We start from the raw sequence: 12,976 nt of genomic DNA on the forward strand, positions 1-12,976 counted from the left end.
ATGTGACCTTGGATAGGTCGCTCCCCCTCTTTGGGCCTCAGTTTCCTCACCTGTAAGTTGGGATGGGGGGGTGATGAGAGTAGGATGGGGACTCTTCAAGGTTTCTTCTGATTCTGAGAGTTTACGAGCTCTGAAGATGCTCTTCAGGAAAGCTATGATTTATGTCACAGATGTGCAGGAGAAAAACAGTTGTGTGGAAATCAATTTTCTCTTGTAAATAGGATCTTTTTTAAAGCACTCCAGGGAGAAAAGTAGGAACAAACATTTCTAGAAGGCCTACTATGAGGCAGAAGGCACTCTGTGCAAACTGGTTTCATTGATCTCTTTAAACCAAAGTTTATTTACCTTGCAAATGTATTATATGCCTAAATTCTTTAAAAAATATGATGTTTTGTTTCACAAAAAAGGAACTGCATGCTCCAAAGAAATATGTTCAGAATAAAGAAAAAGATGTAAAATGGAAAATAAACCATTATCCAATAGGTATTTCTTGAACACCCACTATGTGCCAATCACTGTACAAAGAAACTGGGTTTCTACCTAGCTTATTTATATGTAAGCTTGGATCCTGTAGTATTTATGTTTTTTAATTTTATTTAAATTTCTATTATTTTCATTTTGATGTTGTGATGTAGCTAGTTCTTAATAAGCCCCCCACATTCAAGTCAGCTTTCTTTTTCCTGAATTTAAAACTAACACATATGTTTATTGAAAAAATATAGACATTATGGGCACATAAAAGGAAAGAAATAAAGATTGCTTATACTCCACCAGACAGACTATTTTGTATTTATGCAACCAGACTTTCAACATACATGAGTATAATCTACTTCTACCGTCCTTCATGGGACCCCCTACCTCCTCTTTATCCCCCACCCCAACCACAAGATTTACACACACTAGGATAGAAAGCTACCTGAGGTCAGTAATTCTTGTCTATTTAGGTCACTGCTTTATATTGAGCACCTAGAACTGTGCCTGGCACACAGTGGGTGCTCCCTAAGTAGGAAATATTGTATATGATGTAAAGAATGAATGAAAATGGGGTTATCCAGAACATGCAGCTGTATAGTCTGCTCTTCAGAAAATGATCAATACGTCATCAGTGTTTTCTAGTATTATGACACATTCTACTGTAATGCAACCAATGTTGCCTTCACAGTACCCCATCACATAGGTAAGTCATAAATAATTTCTTCAGTCTCATTTTGCAGTCATCCAAATAATGTCTCCAGGAAGATCCTGGTAGCTGTTCTTTGCACACTTCATGATAATTTTCTTGGGATAAATTACCAGAAGTGAAATTGATGGGTCAAAAAGTGGCATATACAATGGAATATTGGTCAGCCATAAAAAGGAATGAAGTGTTGACATATACTATAACATATAACATAGATAAGCCCAGAAAACATGAAGCTCATTGAAAGAAACCAGATACAAAAGTCACATGCTGTATGGTTCCATATATATGAAAATCCCAAATAGGTAAATCCATAGAGATAGAAGGCAGATTAATGGTTGCCGGAAGCTAGAAGGGTGGAGGTTAGGGGAGTGACAGCTTAATGAGTTATAAGGTTTTCTTTTGGGACTGATGAAAATGCTTTGGAACTAGAGAAAGGTGATCATTGCATAGCATTGTGAATATACCAACTGCTACTGAGTTGTTCTATCTAAAAAGCTTAATTTTATGATATGTGAATTTTGTCTCAATTGAAAAACTAAATACTGTATGATATCACTTATATATGGAATCTAAAATATGGCACAAATGAATGTGTCTACAAAACAAAAACAGACTCAGAGACACAGAGAACAGACTTGTGGTTTCCAAGAGGAAGGGAGACCGAGTGGGATGGACTGGGAGTTTCGGGTTAGTAGATGCAAACTATTACATATAGAATAGACAAACCATGAGGTCCTACTATATAGCATAGGGAACTATATCCAATCTCTTAGGATAGAACATGATGGAAGATAATATGAAAAAAATAATGTGTCTGTGTATGTGTGTATATATATATGTACACACACACACACACACACACACACACATATATATATATATATATATATGAGAATGACTGGGTCACTTTGCTGTACAGCAGGAATTGGCACAAATTCCGGCAAATCACCTATACTTTAATAAAAAAATATTTGGTATAAAAAACCTGAACAAATGAAAAACTAAAGCATACACAGTCTCAAGGCCGATTTGCTGTACTGATGCGTGCGTTGACCAGCAATGCAGTCGAGTGACTATTTCCTCAAATTCCGTAACACTGATGAGTTTCTATAAACTGGCCATATTTACAGATAAAACGTATTGATTATCGTGATATCAGTTTTACTTTTCTTGTTGGACTAATGGGTATTTATGTCCTACTAACATATTTATATTGCCAATCATCTTGGCGTATTGGTCAAATTCTTCGATTTGCAAGAATGCATTCGCCACTGATATCAGCGCTTGTCATGTATATCTCAGACTTTACACCCTTTATTTTTCCTTTGAATTTTAATATAATTCTATTTTTAAAATTGCTGCTAACTTACCAACCAGTGACTACCACACAGTCGTGTGGCTAATCATCTCCCTGTTAATTGCTTACCAGGCATTCAGTCCCCACTCTCACCTCTTCCTTTCTGATAGAGTCCAAGTTCACCATCCTTATCCTGCAGCAAACCTACCTCCAACCTCATGGGTGAACCCTGACAGACCATGCCAATCACAGTCATCTCTTTTGTTCTTTCAGCATTGGTCAAGACCTAGGAGCACAACATAGTCACAGGTGATGAGATGTGAGAGTTTACTGGGAGCCTCTGGGAAAGGTTGCTTTACTCTTACAAAGAGGCATTCATGAAACCATGTCCCTGTTCTTTCTCTGCAGGTGACTGGATCAGAGTGATGCCAGGCCCTCTGCAGCCATTTTGTGTCCATGAGAAGAGCTAGTCCAGAGACAAAGTGGACATTCAGAGAAGGACACAAAGGAGCAAATCCCAATCCCTAGAGGCATTCCATCAGTTCACCCACCCCCTGGGCTTTGCACAAGGTGAGAAAATGGATGTTCTGAGCCTTCCTGGCATCCAAATTGGTTGCCTATTACCTATAGCTGAGAGTATTCTAAACCACCAAACTCCATGCAGGGGCAGCTGATTCCTTGTTTGTTTTTTTTTTTTAATTTATAAACCAAGTACTTCCATAAACACCTTTTAAAATAAAACCTTTTTCTGTAATTTGACACATATTCTCAGATAGATTCCCAGAAGTGGAATTATAGGATGAGAGAGTATTAATTTTTAAAGTTGCTTAATTCACATTTTCATTTGCCTTCCAGTTGGCGGCTCTACAGGCTTAATCAGTCTCAGCCAGAAATAAGGGAACAGGGGTTTGAACCAAGGTCTTCCAATACCACATTCAAAGCTAGATATTAAAGGAGAGCTGGCCTTTAGTCCTGATTAAGTTTCTTCAAATCTGAAATCATGGGTAATGAATTCAGTTTTCCTGAATAAAGCATCTCCCTGGGGAGCCAAACCTGGCTGTCATGCTTTTCTGTGCCTTACACTTAATTATGGAGAATTCTAGATGTCAGGATGGGGTGGTGGGGGGACACTTAATGGTCTTTTGGGGTGGGCTGGTCAAAAGCCCTATCGATAACCTCATGGAGTGTATAGATAGTCTCTTAGAAAAGTTCACGCCCTATACTATTGCCTGGGAGCTTCTGTAACAAAGTACTGTTGGATTCGAACAACAGAAATGTATTGTCTCACTGTTCTGGTGGCTGGACATCTGAAATCAATGTGTCAGCAGGTTGGTGCCTCCGGGGGCCGGGAGGGAGAATCTGTTCCATTGCTCTTTCCCAGCTTCTGGCGACCTCAGGCGCTCCTTGGCTTGCAGGTGGCCTTCTCCCTCTGTCTCCATGTCCTCTTCCCTCCGTCTGTCTCTATGTCCAAATTTCCCCTTGTATAAGGGCACAGTCATCCTAGATGAGGGCCCACCCTAATGGCTTCAACTTAACTTAATCATCTGCAAAGACCCAGTTTCCAAATAAAGTCACATTCACAGGCCCTGGGGGCTAGGACTTCAGCATCTTCTGGCGGGAGACACAATTCAACTCATAATGCCACTCAAACACATGAGATTGTGCCTAAAATATCAGGGGTCATGAAGGTACTGAGGTTTTATCTGAGCTTCTATTCTATTCTGACCTCTTCACTGAAAAGTGAAAGATGGAAAAGAAGCGATGGGAAAACCAAGACCTGGAGAGGGAGAGGTGCATCTGGGTTCTCGCTGCAGTCATAGGGATGCACCAGGACTGGAGCCCACATCTCCTGGGCTTAGAAGAGCATCTCCTGGGGATCCCAGCCCCTGATAGGTCCAGTCCTCTGGCAGCTGCAGAAGCTGAGCCATGTTGTAAAAGGACAGATGGTCAGCTTTGAGGGGGTCAGAGAGGAACGTAGGGACCAGGGATGCCACCCCTTCCCTATCAGACAAAGGAGGCTAGGACACTGGGAATCAGAGCACAGGAATGTGGCACATCCAAGGGAGGGCAGAGCTTGTGAAAACCAATGCAGGTCATGGAAAGTCTGGGAGAGGAAGCTTGCTCCCATCAAAAACTCTTTAGAGTGACAGCGGGGTGGATTCTGGCTTCAGTTCCCATTGGCCAAGACTCCCGGACATTTAAGAGGGCAGCCAGGAGGGGGCCAAGGAACTCTTCTCTCTGCTGCTTGTGCCAGCTGCCCATCCATAGGAAGCCATTGTGTCAGCCCTCCTGCCCACCAGTGCCAGCCCAGAGGTGCCCGGGCACCAGGCGCAGCAAAGCCAGCTGGCAGCTTATCGGAGAGCCAGTGGCCCAACCGGCCAGCCCATCTGCTCCTCACTGCCAGCTGCATGCCTGTGGGAGGCAGACCGGCAACCCATCCAAGGGCCAAGGTGCCAGCCACTGGGTACTCTGGGCCAGCTGGCAAGCTGGCAGGACTGGCCAGTATACCCATCTGCTAGCCAGTGCCAGATGAACATGCAGGGGAACTGGTCCTGGGGACCTTAGGGTGCCAGGCTTTCTGGAGACCCAAGGCATTGGAAACGCTGGCTCTTCTCTTCCATCTCCCACACCCCTTCCTGAGGTCTGAGATATTGCTAACAAAGGCTTTGTGTGAAGGCATGGGGAAACACAGAGGGGCATGAATGGATAGGAATACAGGACCCCAGAACCATGACATCACAGGATGTTAGAAGCCCAGCAGATCAGTTGTTAAGAACATGAACTCTGGGGTCAGAGTGCCTGGATCTGAATCCCAGCTCTGACACTAATTAGCTTTATGACCTTGGGCAGGCCACTTAGTTGCTTGTGGCTTCAGTTTTCTCATCTATAAAATAGGAAAGTAGCACCTATTTCATTCTTCTACTTTAAGGTGAGGATTAAATAAGATGTTTTTATGACCCTTGGAATATGATAAACAGTCAATACAAGGCAATTATTATGATCAATTATATTATTAGAATCAGAAGATTAGAGTGTTTGAGCTCAAATGGATATCAGATATCATCTGGTCCAATTTCATCATTTTTTAGTTGGGAAACCAAGACCCAGATTGAGGAACTGTTTGATTTTTCAAATCACAGTCAAAGAGTCCGATTAAAAAATGAGGAGTTCCCATTGTGGCTCAGTGGAAATGAATCTAACGAGCATCTATGAGGATGTGGGTTTGATCCCTGGCATCACTCGGCAGGTTAAGGATCCAGTGTTGCTGTGAGCTGTGGTGTAGGTCACAGATGTGGCTCACATCCTGTGTTACTGTGGCTCTGGTGTAAGCTGGCAGCTATAGCTCCGATTCTGATTTGACCCCTAGCCTGGGAACCTCCATATGCCACAGGTATGGCCCTAAAAAGACAAAAAAAAAAAAAAATGAGTAGAGAGAGTGAGGAGAGGGGGAATTGGAAGAAGGTGGTCAAAAGGTACACACTTCCAGTTATAAGACAAGTAAGTCATAAGGACATGATATACAACATGGTGACAATAGTTAACAATGCTGCCTTGCATATCTGTTGCTAAGGGGTTAGATCTTAAAAGTTCTCACCACAAGAAAAAATTACAACAATGTGTGGTAATGGATGTTAACTAGACTTACTGTGGTAATCATTTTGTAGGATAAACATATATCAAATCATATGTTGTACACCTTAAACTAATACAGTGTTAGATGTCAATTATAAATCAATGTAAAAAAATGTTTAAAAAGATCAAAATGGCATTGAGATCATTTGGGGGTGCAGGGACTAGATTCCAGGTCTTCTGGTTTTGTCCCTGGTCCTTTGCAATGAACAGCTCACCTGAAATAGAGGAGGTGAGGGCAATGAAGGAAGGGGCCTTCCCATCCTGCCCACCCCACCGAGGTGCCCCAAATGCTTGTCTGCCACACCTGACATTTTGTCCTCTGAGTGCATTTCCTGATGTGTGAGTGTGTGTGTGTTTGCAGACACATACGTGTGCACGTGTGTGTGTGTCTCTGAGTGCTGGGATATACCCTAGTGTGTCCATGGTGTCCTGTCTCCCTTAAAGAGACCAAAATCTCAAGGGCAGATCCCATGTCTTACTCAGTAACACCTCAGCTACCTACAGCTCACCTCTCCAGAAGCTTCATGTATCCAGAAACCCTCTGGCATCTGAGCCCCTATGCTGAGAACAACACCTGTCACATTGCTGGAGCTCTGTAAACCTGTGTTGCATGAATGAATGAATGGCCGAAGCAGATGGAGCCTTTGTTTGGCCTGGTACAGCTCTTTGAATTTGGTGAACTAGGACTCTTACTGTCCATCTGCTAACCAATTGAGCAAGGGTCTTAATGTTCTAAATCCTTCCTCCTAACCAGCAACTGTTGACTCTTACTCAGAGCCTAGTTACCCTGATTTTTTTTTTTTTTTTAGGGCCACACCTGCGGCTTATGGAAGTTCCTAGGCTAGGGGTTGAATCAGAGCTATAGCTGCCGGCCTACGCCACAGCCACAGCAACTCGGGATCTGAGCTGCATCTGTGACCTACACCACAGCTCATAGCAATGCCGTATCCCTGACCCACTGAGCAAGGCCAGGGATCGAACCCATATCCTCATGGATACTGGTCGCATTTATTTCCACTGTGCCACAACAGGAACGCCCCTAGTTACCCAGATTTTGTGCACAGTATTAACAAAGGTAGTTAGGTGACCTGGTCTGCATGTTGGATGCCACAAATAGAAGGGAGAAGGAAGCAGACAGCTGCAGGTAAAAGCAGGTAAAGGAGGCGGAGGATGTCTTCATGGGCTAGGAAGAGAAAGGATTATTTGGATAAAGCCTTACTAATGTCAGAACCTGAGCAATCTAGGGCCACTTTGTGTCTGGGCGACATCCCTACACATGCAGACCTTTTCATCCATCTCTGGAAAGAAAGTCATGCTCCTAATGATAGACCTGAGATTTAGTTCGAAGACCCCTATCAAAACCAGCAAAGAACAGAGTGCGTTTTGCAGAGGTTTCTATATAAAATGTAATTTTCAAAACAGTAATTAAGGAGAGGTGATCTTTCATCAACCAGAAAGCTTGGCTTTCTCAAATGACTCGGTCAGGGAAGGTTACATGCTGCTGGGATCCACCGTGCTTTGTGTGGACAGAGCTAACAGTTAGAGCATTTAAAGGAAGCAAAAGGAGAGGGGAAGGCGTGGGGGAGATCAATCAAAATGGCTTTTCATCCTGGATGTGAATGTTGACACTCCCTCACGACAAGTGGAAAGGAATGGGCAGTGTTCAAAACTATTTCACCTTCATTATCCTTCACCCTAGTTATTGTCTGCTGAAGAGGAGACCCATGCACATACATAAACACAGACACACACAAATGGACGTGCACCCATACTTAAGGACACACACTCATACACATCCTTGTGTACACACAGACACGCACACATGCACCACATATGCAAGCAGACACATATATATACAAACACACATGCACCTACATACATCTACACACAGAGATATGCATGCATGCGCAAATGCACAGACACGCAGGCATGCAATACATGCTGGCGTGCACACACACACAAGGTACACATTCGGGCATGCACACATTTCCAGTCCTTTATTGCTGCAGAACAATAAAAGATCTTTTCTCCCCTGTCTTGGATTGATCAGATATCAAATAATTCCAGGATCATGATAATCACATAGGATTTATGATGCAGTGTAACTGCTACCGTTTTTGGGGACCTGGTATACTTCAGACCTGCGCCTGGCATTTTCCATCCCATTTACCAACCTCTCTACCTTTTCCTTCTCACTCCTTTCTTCCTTTTCCTTTCCCTAGCTTTTGTTTTCCTTCTTTGAACTTTCTCCAACTCCTACAAGCTATATGTGAGTACTTTCTCATTGTAAAACATCAACAGGGTACTGACAAAAACAAACCTTCCCTTTTATATTTCCTGACTCATAACCAATTTCTTAGCAATAATTACTGCGATCAATGTCAACTAGAACCTGCAGCCCCCAATTTGGCAGGCAGTTGTATAGTAGATATAGGAAAGATCCTGAATGTCCATCACCAGGATAAAGCTTAAGCTCATTCTGGAATATAGTCTTTTCGGCAATTGTTGAAAAAGAACCAAAAGTTCGGAACAATGTTTGGAACAATGTTAGCCAGTGTCTACTGTGTCTTTACCAGGTGTCAAGTGCTCTCCCTGCAGCCCCTCACTTAATCTTCTCAGCTATACCAGGAGCAATATCAACATGCCTATTTTATAGATGTGAACATTGAGGAAAGGTGGGAGTAGAATATTTGGACATTTGTCCAGCCAGCATGTTTCAGATCTGAGATTCAGACCAAGTGATCTATCTCTAAAGCCTGCATTATTAAGCTCCATACTAAGATACTGAAGAAGCAATAAGAGAAACATATATTTTTATGTAAGAGTGTACAGAATATGATCCCAATTACACACAAAATAAAAACATGTTTGTAGGTCCATAAATCAATCTGTGGCCTCCTATCACTCTCACAACATCCCTTATTAAAGGCTTTTGACAAATAAATGGTGTGACATAGAAGTAAAGAGACTTTCCAAGGCCAGGCAGCTGGGTTCAAGTCCACCTCTGTCCAACTGTGCAGCTTGCACCATTTTCACAATACCTTTCTTCTTCTGTTAGCAGAGTGAACCAAGGCGTTGAAGAGGGGTTGTTTTTGAGTTTTCCCAAAGGGTACCTTCTGAGACCATCTCTGTCTCCAAGCACCACCCCCTTGTCACTGTCCCAGGCTTCTAGAAGGGGCTGGGTAGCTGCACGAGGTCAGGGATCTGAGAATTCTGGGCTGCATGAAGTGTGAAACCTCCATGAAGATGGGATGCCGCCAGTGGTTGGCTGCTGAAAGATGTCTCAAATGCCCCCACTACTGAGCTCCATAGATTCCCGGTCTCTTTGCTGGGCACTACAGAGTGGTGCAAGAGTCTTTGCAAGTTACAAATGCTCCATGGGGTAGAGAAAGTGCCTGAGCAGAGAACCAGGAGACCTGGGTTCCAGTCCTAACTCTGTCCCTCCTTTGCTATCCATTCTTCCCTGATCCATTCTCAAGCTCTGCCTCTGCTTACTGAGGGGGGTGGGGGTCAGACTTGGAGAGACAGTGGAAAACACAAGATTAAGGCTAAGGAGTCAGTTCCATGCCTTACAAAAGTTACAACTTGAAGCAACTCATTTAATACCTCTGAGCCTCACTTTCATTGTTTATGAACTAGAAATGACACTTCTAATTGGGCAGCTGCCACTTACGAGTTCATGGCTTGTTCCAGACAGAGAAAACTGCAAGTGCCAAGGCCCTGTGGCACCATGCTCGGTGCTCATGTCCACCAGCTCACTGAGGAAGGCACCGATCGTGGGCCACCTCTTGTTGACCACTCTGTCTTTACTGATGAGAAAGGAGAAGGCCAGAGTGGTCATGTGGCTTGCTTGATGTTGCAGAACTAAGCAAAACAAAGACCTGAACCAGTCAAGACTAGAAGAAGGCAAGCATTGGGTACAAAATGAGGGTGTCAAAAATACCAGTAGTTGATGGAGTTCCTGTTGTGGCTCCTCGGATTAAGGACCCGATGTCGTCTCTATGAGGATGCAGGTTTGATCCCTGGCCTCACTCAGTGGGTTAAGGATCCAGCATTGCTGCAAGTTGCGGGATGGGTTGCAGATGCGGCTCAGATTTGGTGTTGCTGTGGCTGTGGTGTAGGCTGTGATATAGGCTGCTGCAGTTCTGATTTGACCCCTAGCCTGTGAACTTCCATATGCTCTAGGTGTAGCTGTAAAGAGAAAAAAAATTACCGGTAGTTGAGATTTAAAAAGTGCTTCAGTGAAATATTTTTTTAAGCAATGAAAGTGAATGCAAACAAATCTCTGATGAACAAAATATCAAAATTTTATCAAAATTTTAAACAAAGACGGAATTGGAATGACTGATTTTCCCCTTTTGCCTGAGGCTCCAATGTGACTCACATGGCACTTTATTTAAAATTTTTAGACTTTGTTCATCATGGGTTTTTGCTTGCATTAAATTTGAATTTTTAAAATGCTGCATTAAAACATTTCTCTTGATTACTGAATTTTTAAGTTCCCCTTAAATTCTGTGCTAGAGGTGAGTGTCTCACTTGCTTTACTCCAGCCCCAGCCCTAATAGGACTTTCTCTGCCAGCTCAAATGTCTTGTTCCTTCCCTATGTCTGTTCACTCATTCATTCTTTTATTCACTTGTTCATTCAGTTATTCAGCATATATTTAGGATGCCCATGATTCCAGTAGCCAGAAAAATAGCAGTGTACAAGATAATCATGGTTTATGCCTTTCTGGCATGTGTAGTTTAATTGGCACAAGAGATATGGGTTATATAATTTCATAAACAAATATACAAGTAGAAATGTGGCAGTTGCAGCAAAGGTAACTAATGGGGCTGTTGACCAAGAGTGGGAGTCAGGGTAGGCTTCCCTGAGGAGGTGGTGTTTAGATTAGATGGAGGTAACCAAATGGAAATGGATTGAAGATGTGTGGCTGAGAATGTTCCAGGCAGACAAAGGGCAGGTGCAAAGGCCCTGTGGCAAAGGCAAGATTGGGGAGGGTTCTAGAAACATAAGAGACCAGTGCAGTGGCATGCTGAGAGCTAGGGAGGGTGTGAGGCAAAACAAGGATGGAGAGGTAGGCAGGGTCTGAAGATGCAGTGGGAAAGGATTTGATCTCCAGCCCAAGGGCATTCGGGAGCTGTTGGAGGATTTGGAGCTGGGAAGTGAAGTGATCAGGTTTGTTCTTTGGGGGTGATCCCCCTGGTTGCTGGATGGAGTGTAGTTTGGCATTATATATGGAACTCAGACTCCCAAGGTTTCTAGTCTTGCTTCCCCCTGTCTTGCTGTGTGACCTTGGGTAAGTCATACAGCACTTTCCTCCTCTGCACTTCAGTCATTCACCTGTAAAACAGGATACCAGCCTCTCAGTGTCAATAGGATTAAATGAGACTGTAAGCATTGGTCTATACCACAGGTGTGCCGCATAGCAAGCACTCTAGCATGTTAGCCAGAGTTATTATTACTGGGGATGGATTTTACAGTGTAAACTAGAAGATAATTAGAAAACAGACCTTGCCCTCAGCCTAGAGGCAGCACAGCCTGGGTGTCTCTGCCTGAAGCTCGCTGCTCCCTCATTAGAAAGTGGCTTTTCTTTCTGCTGCATGCTCTCTGGAGGAGAGAGCATGGTGGAGGCTGCAGGGACACTGTGAAGGTCTTAAAAGAAATTATAGCCTGCATAAAAATATTCACTCCAGTGGAGGGCCTTAAACCATTCCCCTGGGCATCGAACAGTGACTGAGAGTGTATTACTGTGCATTTAAGGTGACGGCAGCCACCCAAGGTCAGAGAGAATGGGCAGGGAAGCGTTTAAGCGTGGAAGTTCCCCTAAATAGGAGCATCCTTCCCCAAGCTGCTCTTCTCCCCCACCTGCCAAGTGCCTGATTTGTCTTCCGTATCCAGGACCCCAGAAGTAAGAACAGTCACTGAAATCCCTTAGGGATCTGAGGGAAGGGGACAGGAAAGAGAACAGGTCTGGGCTAGGAGCAGGAGCAGGTCCAGATCTTACCGTGCTGTAGTCTGGAAGGGCTCACTTAAAACCTCCAACCTCGGCATTCTCATCTGTAAAATGGGAGCCAGGTACCTGCTTTAGTTCTAATTTCTGGGAAGGCTACGTGAGGAACCCCAGCTTGGAGGACCATATACAGAGTGCTCAAAAATGATCAGAAAAAGGGAGCATCATCCCTTTTTCCTGTTTTTGTCTTTCCTAAATTGTAAATGACTTCACTTCTTGGCAAGGCAAACAATCCTCCCCAAGCCTCAAGTTTGCTCCTCTGTAAAGTGGGTGCAATAACAGGAAGAACTTAGAGGTTGATTGGGGATTAGTGAAGGGTTTAGCACTGTTGCATGCTGAGAGAAGAAAGATAGGGTCTCACCTGTCTTGATGGTGTTGTTTTTTCACAGCACAGGAGGACTTCAGGACAGGTAGGGTTCCTTCCCCTGTTCAGTGTTCTGCGCCTGGTGGCAGCCATGTGGAATCATAGCTAGCCTTAGTCCTAGACCTTGGTGGCTACATGAATCCTCTGCATTTGAACACTCAGAATCATCATAGTTTTCAAGTGGGTCTCAGCAACCCAGGGACTAAAGAGTGTATTGTCTCAGGTAACAGTGCTCTGGGCCAGGATTTAGAATCCAGACATCAGCTCAGAATTCCCTGTCACTGGTCAGGGGAATAGGGCTCTTGAGCCAGCTGTGCTGGCCCCGGTTTTCTCACCTGTAAAGGGGGAAACAATGGGATCTACACCACAGGATTACTGAGAAGGTGAGTGGCACATTGTTCCTGGACTGCTTAGCACAGTGTAGGAACACAGTACCTAATAACTCCTTTCCCTCTTTCTTTGTTACAGAGCTCAGTGGGCTCATCAT

General features: G+C 43.9%; 1 protein-coding gene across 3 annotated transcripts in view; it reads left to right on the top strand.

Moving 5' to 3' along the window:
• LOC146396625 (uncharacterized) overlaps positions 1-12,976 on the top strand; it is a 506,518-nt gene that overhangs the window by 157,286 nt on the left and 336,256 nt on the right. For all 3 annotated transcript variants that reach the window (XR_014827715.1, XR_014827717.1, XR_014827718.1), the window contains one exon: positions 2,889-3,050. The gene's annotated coding sequence lies outside the window, so the exon portion shown is untranslated. Of the gene's footprint in view, positions 1-2,888; positions 3,051-12,976 lie in introns of those variants that run through there.

Source organism: Sus scrofa, chromosome 14 (genome assembly GCF_054392235.1).
Source record: "Sus scrofa isolate SSC_HxYL_T2T_F1_AM1 chromosome 14, Sscrofa_HxYL_maternal_Yorkshire_Landrace_v2.0, whole genome shotgun sequence".
In the NCBI taxonomy this organism is placed as follows: domain Eukaryota; kingdom Metazoa; phylum Chordata; class Mammalia; order Artiodactyla; family Suidae; genus Sus; species Sus scrofa.